Here is a 14,469-nt window from a genome sequence, read left to right as displayed (position 1 = left end):
AAAGACATACACGATGCAGTCCAGGGTATTGTCTTCGTATTGACAAAGAAGGAAAGCAATTCTGTAGGTTTAAATACCCTAAAGAAATCGTTGAAAAAACGTTTGTAAGAGATGATGGCCACAGACAACCAGAGCTTGTAACTGCAAGAAACGATCCGTATATCAATCTGCATAGCCGACTTCAATTACAAGGTTGGCGAGCTAATGTGGATTTAAAGCCGATTTTAAGTATACATGCTGCGCTGCAATACATTTCTAAATATGCAAGCAAAGCAGAACCACGATCGGCTGCATTTTCAGATATACTAAATCAAATTCTTAACGAAAGTCAACCAGAGGATCCATTACTTACCTCGGTCCAAAAGCTGTTACTGCATAGCGTCGCGGAACTGGATATCTCTGCCCAAGAGACCTGCCATATTCTTCTAGGCACTCTTCTTTACCATTCAAGTCGCCAGTTCGTTGTTTTAAATCTTAATAATGAGATACCAAGGTGGATTTGCGGCACCGGGGAAAGTGAGAAATCTCCTGATTCAGGACGAACAGAAAAATCACCCTTGGTAGCATATTGGGATCGGCCTACCGAACTTGAAGAGTTCTCGCTATTTCAGCTTTATTTAACTCATAGACTTGTCAAAAATCGATGGAAGGAGTGTCAAAAGGAAAATATTGTCCGTATATTTCCGCATCCATCACCACTTCGTGAAGGTCCTCAATGGGAGGACTTCTGTCGTATAAAAGTTCTTCTTCATGTTCGCCATCGAGACCTTCAACAATTAACCGAAAACGAAACTATTGCATGGTCAACTTTGTATAACAACCATCTTGAAGAGATCAATACTGACCCAATTGATCTACAGTCAACTCCCTCTATAGTCACTCCCGTTATAGTCACATTCTACTATATAGTCACACCAGTTGAATGTTCAAAACACTTTATTATTAAAAACTATCCTATATAGTCACAATCTATCTATAGTCACTATCACACCTATCCTCAAAAATCTTATATTAAAAAGAACCGTTTATAATTACAGTTATATAAAGAATATATTAAATAACTTGGCATCTAATAATCGTACAAAGATGTATCATAGCTTTGTTAGAATCGTGCAAAGCAGATGAATCGAATGGTGGTAGTTTTATCCTTTTGCTGTGCAAACAGTCTTATGACTTTATCTTTTATTTATATTTTGAACTTCGAAAAATAATCAAACAATATTACAAAAATAAGGAAATAAACTAATAAAAAATAAAAAGAGTAGCTTCACGACTCATACAAGTAAAGAAATCTAAACTAAAATAAAATTAAAGCAAAGAAAACTGAACTATTACAGAATCGCATACCCCAACTTTACCCGAAGGCCAGTGTGAGTCAACTATCCAACATCCAAAAATCCAGTCCGTTACCAGAAAGAGATCCTAAGAGGTTGAACTGTTAAGCGGCGCAGAAAATCCAAGTGCGAGATCCAAGATCCACCCCGAATTATAGAAGAGGATATCCAAGAAATCCAGGAATCCTGAGAAACTGACGCCAAAGAAGAGTTGTGTTGTTGTGGAGAAGTAGTATTAGGGAAAGAATTTGTAGATGGGCCACGTAATTTGGAAGCAGCCGAGATACCCTGCGACTCCTCCCAAGCATGGAAAAGAACATTCCGAACGCAGCCAAATTTCACATATAATTCGACTTGGAAGTCATTAAGAAGGGGAGAAATAGTCTTGTATATAACAGAGAGAGGAAAGTATTGATTCAAAAATGCCGTTAAATGCGCAGGCAACAATCCTCGAGTAAGCCAAAGACAAGATGAAGAAGGAGCTTCATAGTTCCAGCAATCCAAAGCAAAAAAATTGGTATGAAAGGAATTATCCAAAGATTTCAGGAAAGGAAAGAAGATAAACAAGAATCTCTAAATTTAATGACTTCAGACCGGTGCGTTAAACAGGGATTTAATTCCGGTAAAATATAAGGACAAGTCCAAAGATGATTCAAATCTTCAGGAGCAGAATTACACTGCGGACAAAGAAGTAGTCGGAGTAATATAAGTAAGGTTTACGTTGTTGAAGAGTAGTTAAGGTAGGCAACATATCCAAAAGAAGTTTAATGCGGAAGATCCAAAATTCAGGACGACCATTCCTATGTGAAGCAAAACCTTTAATTTGTGAAAGGCAAAAATATATACCAGCCCAATCAAAAAGTGAAGGAGCGCCAAGAGCAGTAAAACGCGCAAGTGAACAGAAAGATAAAAGAGCACGAGCATCAGCAATAGAGCGGAGAAAATGTCGAATATTCACGTCAATTGGCAAGGAGTTAAAAGTCAACACGCATGGAGCGCTAACAAAATGTTGAAAGTAGAGTAGTAGGTATTAAAGACGAATGAGCATCTTTTGCCAAAGAATCCGCTTGTATATTGTAAATATCATCGCCATGAGCAGGGACTTTAATCAATTCGACATTAAGATTACGATCCATGATAAGTTGTCGAATAGAAAGCCAAAGAAGATGATTAGGTTCTCGGAGCAACTTCGGTGAGAAAGCGTGAACAACCGTGTCCATAGTGAAATTAACTGACTACAATCAGTATAAATAGAGATTGACGAATCACGGAAAAGAGCATTCAATCCTAATAGCACAGAAATTTCCCAGAGCGCAAAGCGGAAGGAAAGTAAGAAGGGAGATGCATGGAAGAAGATTCCAGAACAAGTCCATCATCATCAAGAGCAATCCAAGCAGAAGTCATGGAAGAAGGCGAAGAATCGTTGGCAGGATGGAACGAACCATCTGCGTACAAAGATTGCACCGAAAGTGGTAAAATAGTATCTTCAATTCTATCGATTCTATCCTTAAAGAGAGGAGAAAGAGCGGGAGAAGCGTTTGAAAAATGAACAAGAGCAGGAAGTCGCGTAAGCTCCATGAAGTAGATAGAGTAATGGGAAGATAAGCCGCGAAAACTTTGGTATTTCTGGTAGGGTAGCCCACAGTTTCTGATAGGGTAACATTGAAAAAACACTTTTCGCTGTTACAGCGCTGTTGAATGGCAGATTTCTTGGATAAGGCAGGGATGTTAAGGGCGCAACAACATGAGGGTTATAGGATCGTTCATCAGCCAAGGTAGATATAGGAAGCCAATGAGACATAATAGCCGAGTTTTGTTTCTTGTAGGTGATACACACACGACCAACAGATAAAGTATGAGTAGCAGAGTCAAGATTAATAGCCCATTGAGGATAAAAAGAATAATCTTTAACAGTATGATCTAATAAACAAGGAGAAGCTAAAGTAAAAGAAGAATTAATAAAATATGAAGATAAAAGTAAAGTAGAAGAGGAAGAAGAAAGAAAATTATTATTAATAAAAGTAAACCAATTAGGAATCCGTCCTTTACGACCAACGATGCCGAGATAACGAAGGTCAGGCCAATTCATAAGATAACGTCCACAAGGAGAAACCAATTGAGCAAGCGCAAATATATTAAGTTTTTCCAAAGTTTCCAACTTGTTTGAAAAATGGAATGTGGTAGAATAGATCGGAGTGGTAAAGCAGGTTGTAGATCGCGCCGCGGAGGCCGAAGGAGAAAGACCACGTGATGTTCAAACGAAGAAAACCAAAGCGAATTAAACAAGGTATGCGTTCGTAAAGAAACAATATGCGACCTAGGTTCAGGTTAATAGTAGTCGGGCAACTTTCAGCACCCAAGTATCCTTGAAGATAAGAAATAGCATAAAGGGCAAAATCTGTAAAAGCAGGATGAGTGAAAATTTTTTGCCAAGATGCGATATGGGAAGAAAGGAATCGATAAAAAGCATTCTGAAGCGAAAATGGAAGTTTGAGAAATAACAAGGCCAACGGGGTAGTCGCAGCAAGACCAGCTTTTCTTCGAAGTACTGAAAAGCATGGACACGACTATTGATTGAATAGTACTTTCGAGAAAAGGGTAGTTTGAAGACGAAATTCCAATCGCGGAAGAAGGACAGCATTATAGAGATAGGCCACATGTTGTGCTAATAATTTCTTCGGTCCCAAGAGAGCAGCCATATCTTTAACCATGGAGCGCGCTTGTTTCGAACAAAATCAGAAGAGGCGGACAAAGAAAACCAAACTCCTAAAAAACGAAATGAAGTTTTAAGAGGTAAAGAAGAAAGGGAAAGAGATATATCGGAAATTAAAAGGGAAGGTGAAAGTTCAAAAGTAATCTCCGAAGAAGGCGAAGAGGATGAAAGAAGAACATATTTTGCTGAATTGGCTTGAACATTATTCAAAGTATAAAATTCAGCAGTAATAGAAAGACGGTCTTCTATTCCAGATTTTGAGGAAGCAATAAGTGTAGAATCATCCATAAACGTTAAATGTGAAATTGGTAAAGAATGTTGTTCAAATTCAAATGGGGAGTAATTTAAAAGAGCTGAAGATTTTAAAATAAAAGGATCTCGTGCTTCTTGATTCAAAACAGTGAGTAAGGGATCCAAATAAATAACCCAAAGAAGAGGGGAAATGATTTCTCCTTGATCGATACCAACACGTACTCTATAAGCAGCTGTATCGCCATGACAAGTAATTATCTTATTATTTCGTCGTGTAAAAAGATTTAAAATAAATCGCACTAAAAGTGCAGGGATATGTAACCTATTTAAAGCTAATTTAAGCATATTTAAATCCATAGAATCAAAAGCTTTAGAGATATCTTGAGAAATGATCCATAGTTCCTGATCATCAGTAGAGTCATGTTTATGTTGATGGATAATCGCATCAAGCATCTTGATAGGGACATCAGTAGAACCACCAGGTAAACCAGCAAAATTACCACCTTGAAGAATTTTATTATCAGCAAGGATGTTGGAAAGACGATTCGTGACGACCTTAACTACACATTTTCGAACTGTTTCCAGAAGAGTAATAGGTCGAGTGTTCTTGAGTTGAGCATCAAATTCGTAAGGTTTAGGAATAGGATAAACCACAGCTTCACGCCAGTCAGCAGGAATATCACCGCGAGAAAGGCAGGTATTGGCCAGTAAAAGAGAGAAATCCAAGGCTTCACCGGACAGATGTTTAATCATCTCATAAGAAATTTTTGAAGGGCCGGAAGCTTTGTTATTTGGCATGGAGGAAATCACAGCAGACCATTCTTGTAGGGAAATAGGCGCCAAAACAGGATCGTATAATGAAGCAGACACATTTGTAAAAGGAGTGTAAGCTTGTTGCCATCGGGCGGGAAATGAAGTGATGGAAGAATAGTGGACCAACGGAGGAGAAACAATTGATTGAAAATGAGAAACAGCCGCATGTTTAATATCTGAAGGATCCGTTAATAAAGTAGGAGTTGAGTCCAAAACGACAGAACACGGTCAAGAACAATTGAACGTTTTTCTACTGATAAGGCAGAATCGATAAAGGAGCCGAGCGAGTTCGAAAAGTGTTCGTCACGTAGTGCAGTATAATATTCCACTGAGTCCGTAAGATGTTGGGCGAATTTAGTAGATAAAAAGGCAGAAACTAAAGTCTTCTGTGATCGTAAAAACGATTTAAATACAGATGCAGGGGTTGTAGAAAAAGTAGGAACTGAGTAATCAGGAAGTAAGGATGCAAGATTTTCAAGAAGGGAGGGCAAAGCGGCAGTCATTTGCGCAATCTGAGTAGGCCGATTAGAACGACGAGTAGTAAGGCGATATAAAAATCGATCTAAAAACTTGTTAATAGCAATAAGTTTAGTTAATTCAGGAGAGTACGAATGTCGGTGTGTGTTGGAGACTTTTTGAAAGGGTAAAGTTTCAATAGCAGCACTAATTATGGCAGCTTTCAATGCATGCCACATACGATCAAGAGAAAGAGAGGAGAAATCAAAATTAGGGCGATATTGTCTATCTAAATAAACTCCAAGAGAATCATCTACTTCAGAGGTAAAATTATTCCATTGTTCAACTGAAGTGGAAGCGTAAGAGAAAATAGTACGCAATTCTTGTTTTTGTTTAAGACGAGATTTAGCCAAAATAGCCAGGCAAGAACTGAAATCAAAAACAGTTGAAAGAACTTTGTGATCTGTAAAAGGACGATCAAGGAGAGTCCGGGCAAAGAACCACTTGCGAAAAAAGACCAGGGGCAGGAAAACCAGGTGAAGACCAAATATAATCCAGTCTAGAAGATCCATTATCATCGAAGAAAGTGGGATCAGGGACCATTTGTAGAGGAATGAGCTTGATGATCGGTAAAAAACCGAGAAGAAAGCGCGAAGAAAGCTTAAAATGATTAGGTGAATAATTAGAATGAGCGATTGCATCAACATTGAAGTCGCCAAGAATAACTACAAAATAATTATTAGCTCGGGCATAATCGAGCCAAGAAAGAAGTTTGGCAATAAGATCATTGCAAATAGATTGATGTACAGAACCAGAAGGGGGATAATATATAGAAATAATAGAAATTTTAGTTTGATGAAAAAACAAATCTAATTTAAGAAGTCGACCGTTCCAAGGATCAATTGTTTGAACATGTTTATGAAGGGGATTACGTAACAAAATGCCAACACCATCATGAGGGCGAAGAAGAAGAAGATGAACAAGCCCAATAGAACTTAAAGTGATGTTGGGAGTGTTCATTTTTGAAAATAAATTTAGCATTTGAAGGGAAAGACGCGTATCATTAATAGATAAAGCACCAAAAGAGGAGTGGAGAAAAAAATTAAGCAAATGTTGTTGTCGAACTGGGGAACATAAACCATTAACATTTAATTGACCAAATTTGATAAGGGGAGAGGGTGAGGGGAAAAATTATGATTATTGTTGTCCATCATTATTACACACTGATAAATCGGTAATAAAGAAGGGGGAAAAAGAGAACAATTATTGATTAGCTTGGCCTTGTTGCCGAGCTAAGATGAGGTTGTTTTGTTGGATTCCTTCTTTAATCGAGCCAGCCAAAGAGGCAACAGTATCAGAAAGAGAGAGACGCTGTTCCATATCAATAGGAGAAGGAGCGACGTGTAAGAATAGAATTGAGCAACGGAGACCCGCGAAAAACCACTTGCCGATTGCAAAGGAGGAGAATTAACATCAACGAGGATATTATTATCATTTCGATTCACTGTATCATCCCATCCTTTGCATAGAGGAAGGGATGTAGGAAGGAGGTTTAGTGACAAAAGGGCCAGGAATAGGAGCGCGAGCAGCCATAGCAGATTCCAAATTAGTGATGCGGCTGTTCGTGGTAATAAGTGTGTGGTAAGAAGGGCTAATTCTTGAACTACTTTTTCAAGAGCGGAGCACCAATAGATTTCCAATCGGTAAGCGCAGTAGGAGGAGCAGGGGTATGTAACATCCATGCCATCAGCATAGTGATCAAGTTCCTTTTCATCAGGAATGCGACGACGTTGATCATTATTATTATTATTGAGATTATCGCGATTCCATGGTCGGCGTTGAGAACGAGAACGAGATTGTTGTCGGTTATTAGGTCTGGATTTAGAACGATGGCGAGAAGCATTAGTACGGCTTTGTCCATCATTATTGTTATCAGGGCGGGCAAAACGGTTATGTCGTTTAGCAGGATGAGAAGGAGGTAGATGCTTGTTATATAAAGCACGTAATTTATCATTAGATTGCCAAGGGCGAGGAGGGCGATTAGTTCTAGATGAAGAACCACGCTCGATCGGGGTTACAATTAGGGCGACCGCATCGATGACAAAGAGAAGCGACTTCATCCGGAGAATGCCAGGTAAGGCCAACTTTCTTGAGGGCACATGAAATAGATTTAGCATTTTCCATAGCCGTTTCGGAGGCAAAATGGCAATAGGCGTAAGGTTTGGGATTGTAGGAATTCGCTAGAGAAGGGAACGTTGATAGATTTAGCGGAAATTTCATCGGCAATTTCGGCAAGATCGGCCGCTATAGTACGCGTGGAAGACCGGCAAGTAAACGGCATAAGCGCGTCTTTCGGCACGTTGGTCGGGGAGAGAGAAAGAAGCGGGGCAGTTCGCAAATTCGCAAATAATGCTCGCAAAGGACGCAGGTAGAGAATCGAGGTTCTGTAAAGCACCAGTAGATTCAAAGGTAATGTATGCAGTACGATAAAGTTTAGATAAACGGGTATGGCAGCGAACAATATTGCCGTAACGGGAAAAGGTACCACGCAAAAGAGCGTCAGTTAAAAAAAGGGGGATGTCGGTAACCACCAGGGTACGCGCGTGTTCATCTGCTTTAATAAATCGTCGATACTGCATGGAAATGCAAGCCAAACAAAGAATCCATAGGGAAGCGTGTGTGCAAGATCATCCTTTTTCGGAAGTGACGATGATCCTCTTCAAATCGTTGGATCCACTACACGTGGCACGACTACCATAAGAGGAGAACAAGGAAAGTTGTCGATCAACCGCGTCGCACGCGTCGCGGTTCGAAGCGAAGTGATTCCAAAAGCTATCGACGTCATTAGGAGCGGCCGAGGCGTAGAAAAGTGTAGGTTGAGATTGTATTGCAGCTTGGGACGCGTCCGGAGAGGCAGCACGTTCAGGGAAGGAGACTGCGGGAGTAATTTCAGGGCTTTTGCCTTTATCGTTGTTGTTAGCAGGGGCGTGTTGCGAAGCATCGAGAGAGGAGGTATCGGGTTGAGAAGGTATCTCAGCGGAAGTTGTCTCAACAGGGCTAGGAGGCGTGAGAGGTTTATCAACATCCATGACAGAGTCTTCAGCACTGACTCTGGTACGTTTATTAGTAGAGGCGGTCGAAGGTGGAGTGTTCGAAGGGCCAGACATAGAGGAACCTTGACCAGAAACGTTGCCAGTTGGAGAGCTAGAGGCAGGACGTTTAGATGTAGTATCTTTGTTAGACTGGGTATTTTTCTTTTTGTTATCTTTACCCATTTGTAAAGTGTCGTAGTAGTTATCTAAAATAAAGAAATTATAAAGAAAAAGTAATAAAAAACTCCGAAAAAATTTTTTATTTTTTCGTAAATATTGTCAAGTGAGCAGAACGGGAGAGAGTTGTTTTTAGTTTTATCCTTTTGCGATCACTGGCTGATGAGTTATTCAACAAAATGTTAAGCATCGGCATTATTATATTTCTTGATTTACGTTTACTGCGCCATTTAACATTTTGCTAAATTTCTCAGTACCTAGTGATTGTAAAAAGACGATTAATAGCTCGTTGGAATCGCCTCATCAAGACGAATCGAATGGTGGTAAGCTCATCTCTCTGTGATCAATATTGACGGAGTTACTACTTAAAAACCATTTAATATTTTTTAATTTCGGAAAATGATCTAGTGATTGGATTTCGATGTATTTTATACCATTAGATTCGTCGCATTAAGACGAATCGAATGGTAGTAAGATTGTCTCTCTAGGATCAATATTGGCAGAGTTATTACACAAAAACCATTAATATTTTTTAATTTCGGAAATTAATCTAGTGATTGGATTTCGATGTATTTTATACCATTAGAACTGTCTCATCAAGACGAATCGAATGGCGGTAAGATCGTCTCTCTAGGATCAATATTGGCAGAGTTATTACACAAAAACCATTAATATTTTTTTAATTTCGGAAATTAATCTAGTGATTGGATTTCGATGTATTTTATACCATTAGAACCGTCTCATCAAGACGAATCGAATGGCGGTAAGATCGTCTCTCTAGGATCAATATTGGCAGAGTTATTACACAAAAACCATTAATATTTTTTTAATTTCGGAAATTAATCTAGTGATTGGATTTCGATGTATTTTATACCATTAGAACCGTCTCATCAAGACGAATCGAATGGCGGTAAGATCGTCTCTCTAGGATCAATATTGGCAGAGTTATTACACAAAAACCATTAATATTTTTTTAATTTCGGAAATTAATCTAGTGATTGGATTTCGATGTATTTTATACCATTAGATTTGTCGCATTAAGACGAATCGAATGGTAGTAAGATTGTCTCTCTAGGATCAATATTGGCAGAGTTATTACACAAAAACCATTAATATTTTTTAATTTCGGAAATTAATCTAGTGATTGGATTTCGATGTATTTTATACCATTAGAACCGTCTCATCAAGACGAATCGAATGGCGGTAAGATCATCTCTCTACGATTAATATTGGCGGAGTTACGATACAATAAAGTTTTGAGTATAATTTTAGCTAAAATTATGTTAATTTTTGGCCGGAATTATGATATACTAATATAAGAAATTTTTTATATAGTCACATCTCTTTATAATCACCAAATATGGACTGTCCCAAATGTGTGACTATAAAGAGAGTTGACTGTACTTGGACAACCTATAGGTAATGCAGAAAATGAAATCGTTGTTGAAGAGGAAGAACAATTAATCGAAGATGATGAAGAGGATGAATTTTGGTTCGACTGGATGTTTCTTGCAGAAATGGGCCTGAACCCAAGTTTCGATTGTTCTTCTGATCTTGGATCTCGGGACATGGACCGGAACCATGATTGGATTAATGATCCAAGGCAACGTTATAATGATACCGACCTCAGGGATATTGATACATTTATAAGTAGTAATTCCAGGATTAGTACCGAAGAAGAAAACTTAACCGTGGATTATCAGACACTAAACGATAATCAAAAGAAAGTTTTCAATCGAATAGAGGCCCATTACCATGATGTGCTCGTAGGGCATCAAGTCAAACCTTTAAGGATAATTGTAATGGGAACTGCAAGTGGACCGGAAAGACCTACCTAATCGAAGCAATCTGAGGTAAGCTTCAAGAAATGGCGGGAACAGGATCTAAATCGCCTATAGTCACGCTTGCGCCAACAGGAGTTGCAGCATTTAACATCAACGGGGGAACGATACATTCGAAGTTATCAATACCAATAATTAATGACGCAAAACGTCTTGATATACAGGGCGAACGATTAAAGCAACTACAGAATAGATTAAAAGAGGTGAGATATGTAATAATCGATGAGAAAAGCATGGTTGGTCACCAAATGTTTGCTTTAATTGACATGCGGCTTCGGCAAGCTTTTCCAGAGCATAATAACGAACCATTTGGCGGCAGATCAGTTATTATGCTGGGAGACTTTGGCCAGCTCCCACCTGTACGTGATCTCTCGATGTATGCCAGTACTAAGCGAGATGAATTATCCGATAGTGGTTTTGCGGCATATAAACAATTTAAAGAGGCATATAAGCTTAATGTTGTTCAGCGCCAGTCGGGGAATTCAAAAGAACAACAGAGACTTCGGAAACATTCTTTTGAGAATGCGCAATGGAGAATCTACTATAGATGATTGGAGAACTCTCGTCGCACGATTTGAAGATAATTTGAGCGTGGCAGAACGTAATAGGTCTACGGCGCTATATTCATCCTAACGAAATGGGCTGATGTTAACGCAGTAAAGCATAGGACCAAGCTTAGATCTTTGAATGTTCCCGTTGCTAAAATTCAAGCCGTAAATACCGGAGCGACGAGGCAAAGAAAGCCGGCTACACAGCGCATGTCTTGAAGCGCGAGTTATTGCTGAAGAGGATCGCGTGTCGTGTTAACGGCAAACCTGTGGACAGAAACTGGACTGGTTAATGGGCTAACGAACCGTAAAGACATATTTCTGCTGCAAGCACGCGGATCCACCTTCTTTACCTATAGCAGTACTAGTCTCTTTTGATAGTTATAAAGGTCCCACCATTACCAGCTTAGAGGGTGAAAGGGTTGTACCAATTGCACCAATTCGACGTACGTGGGATGGTAAATCTAGAGTTTGTTCACGACTACAAATCCCTGTTCGTCTTGCTCAGGCAATTACTGTGCATAAAAGTCAGGGTCTCACATTACAAAAGGCCATAATAGATCTCGGTGATAAAGAATTTATCGCTGGTCTTTCATTTGTAGCGATATCTCGAGTACGCACCCTTAAAGATATTCTCTTCAAGCCGTTCAACTTTGAGAGGCTTCAGCGTATTAAAGAATGCAAAAGGTTGCAAGAAAGACTAGACAAAGAAAAACGTCTAAATTCCATAATACCGGAAAATTGAAATAAAGTTTACAAAAATTACGTATACAATCACTTAAGCATAAAAAAAATAATAATGTTTTGTGTAAAAATGTTTTAATAATTATATTACATTTAGCGTGTATACAAATTGCATTCTAAAGTATATACTTTTGTACAAAAATTTCTATTACAAAAAAAATTTTGTTCTATTTTCGAAGAAAAAATTTCTCATATACACAATGCTTAATCAGTATATGTATATCTTGTCGTACGTGATGCGTATGATTAATCAATGTATCGCAATTTTATTTATCTTATTTATCTTGTTTATCTCAAATTTTAAGAACGTGACACGTGCGGACAACCGGAAATCGCCACGTGACACTAATTGTCACCGACCCTCGTAAAATTATATAGTCCTTCGCTACGCTCCGGACAATTATATCTTAACATGTTAAAAAGGTACGTTCTCTTTTTTTATTGATTTTATTTTTTAATTTTGTTCCTTATTAACTATATTTTCTTTTCTTTATGTAAGGTTGCTTGCCGAAACCTAGGGGTTTAGGCAAGATGGCATTTCGCCGAAAAGCGAAATTCTGCTAAAACTATATTAAAGTTATATTAAAAAACTGGCGAAACTTTGGAGAAAGGCGAAACTGCCGAAACTTATTATAAATGCCGAAACTGCTAAAACTCTGCCAAAACTATAATAAATCTATAGTAAAATTTTGACGAAACTAATTGTAGGATTTTGAAGAGGTTTAGAAAAGCAACCTTATCTTTATGCCATTCTTTAACTCCTTTCTCTTCAACATTATATGACGCGTTTTGCTCTTAACTTGCTTTTATTTGGTCATTAACTTTTTTTGGGTTTACTTTTAAACTTAATTATGGGGTTTTTTTCTTTTTTCTTTGTGGTGGGTATCTTTTTTTATTCTTTAATATTTAGGTTTTTGCTTATTTTTTAATTTTTATTCTTTACTAACTATCTTTTCTTTACTCTATACTGCTCTTTGACTTAATATGTTTTACTTTTCTGTCACGAATTTTACTTTTTGATTTCATAGGTTTCATCATCATTTCATTCTTTAACTTTTTACATGAGTTTCATTCTTTATTCTTATAGCTTTGTTCTTTGTTTGCTTTGTTATTGTGTATTTTTTATTTTTTTGTGTATATGTACCATAATTACTAGTCCTGTTAAAAATAAATAAAGTATGAGTTTTTTCTAATTAATAAACTTTGATTAAATGTTTTTAAATCATTATAGTACAAAAAAATTTTGCAAATAAAAGTATTGCAAATTTTCAGTAACGTAAATAAATTAAATTAACCAATCAAAATTGATTGGTGTAAAATATAAATTTTTAGGGGGGGTGATTTAACCTGGGTGATTTAACCTGGGGGCAAGTTAGCAAAACTCTATTTAATAAATCTGATAAATTTGATATATTTAATTTATTTATTTTATTTTTTATAATCTGTATCGCTACTCACCAGTATGACCTTAAATTATATAATCAAATTTTGATTGGTTAACTAATATTTACAGTCTTCAGTTTTAATTATTTGTTTATATTCAATATTATTTTTCCTTTTTTTTCATTTTTTCATTTCTTTTTATTTTTGTTTTATTTATTTTATTTTTCTTTCACCTTTTTTTTCATTTATTTTCTTTTTTCATTTGTTTTTCATTTTTCATATTTTTCTTTTTTGATGTTTTTTCATTCTTTCTTGCTATTTTTTGTAATTTTTTTTTTAGATCTTTAGCATAAGTTTTTTTTAGTTTTACAATTAAGGTACATCCTTTTTTTTCTTGCTTTTTATTTTTTAATTTATTCTTTACTGACTCTCTATGCTATTCTTTAACTCCTTTTCTTCAACATTATATGATGTGTTTTACTCTTAACTTCATGAGTTTTATATTTATTTTGTTTTTTAACTTACTTTATGAGTTTTATTCTTTAGCTTTATTATAGGATTTTTTTCACATTAAGTATTTTTTTTATTTATTTTCTTCTTTATTTTTTAGGTTTTTATTTTTATTATTCTTTACTAACTATATTTTTTTTACTTTATGCTATTCTTTGACTTCACAAATTTTACTTTTCAATATTATAGGCTTTGTTCTTTGATTTCATAAGTTTCATTATCATTTAATTCTTTAATTTTCTTGGTGGGTTTTGTTTTTCATTTTAACTTTGTTCTTTACTCCGTTATTATTATATTTTTTTTTGTATATCAAAATTACTATAAAAATTACTAGTTCTATTAAAAATAAAATATAAATTTTATAATGTTTCTCTATTAGTAAACTTTAATTAAATAATTTTTAACCATACAGTATATTATTATTTTATTGCATAAAATTAAAAACTTTTTGCAAATTAAAGTATTGCAAATTTTTAATAAAATAAATTAAAAATTGACCAATTAAAATATAGTATAAAGTCATATGATTAAGGTCATCATAGTAACAGAACTAACACTCTTATTTATTTATTATATTTATTTTATCTATTTTATTAATTATTTTCA

This window comes from Rhizophagus irregularis, chromosome 15, assembly GCF_026210795.1.
Source record: "Rhizophagus irregularis chromosome 15, complete sequence".
Taxonomy (NCBI): Eukaryota; Fungi; Glomeromycota; class Glomeromycetes; order Glomerales; family Glomeraceae; genus Rhizophagus; species Rhizophagus irregularis.
Note: the sequence above shows the minus strand (reverse complement) of the source record.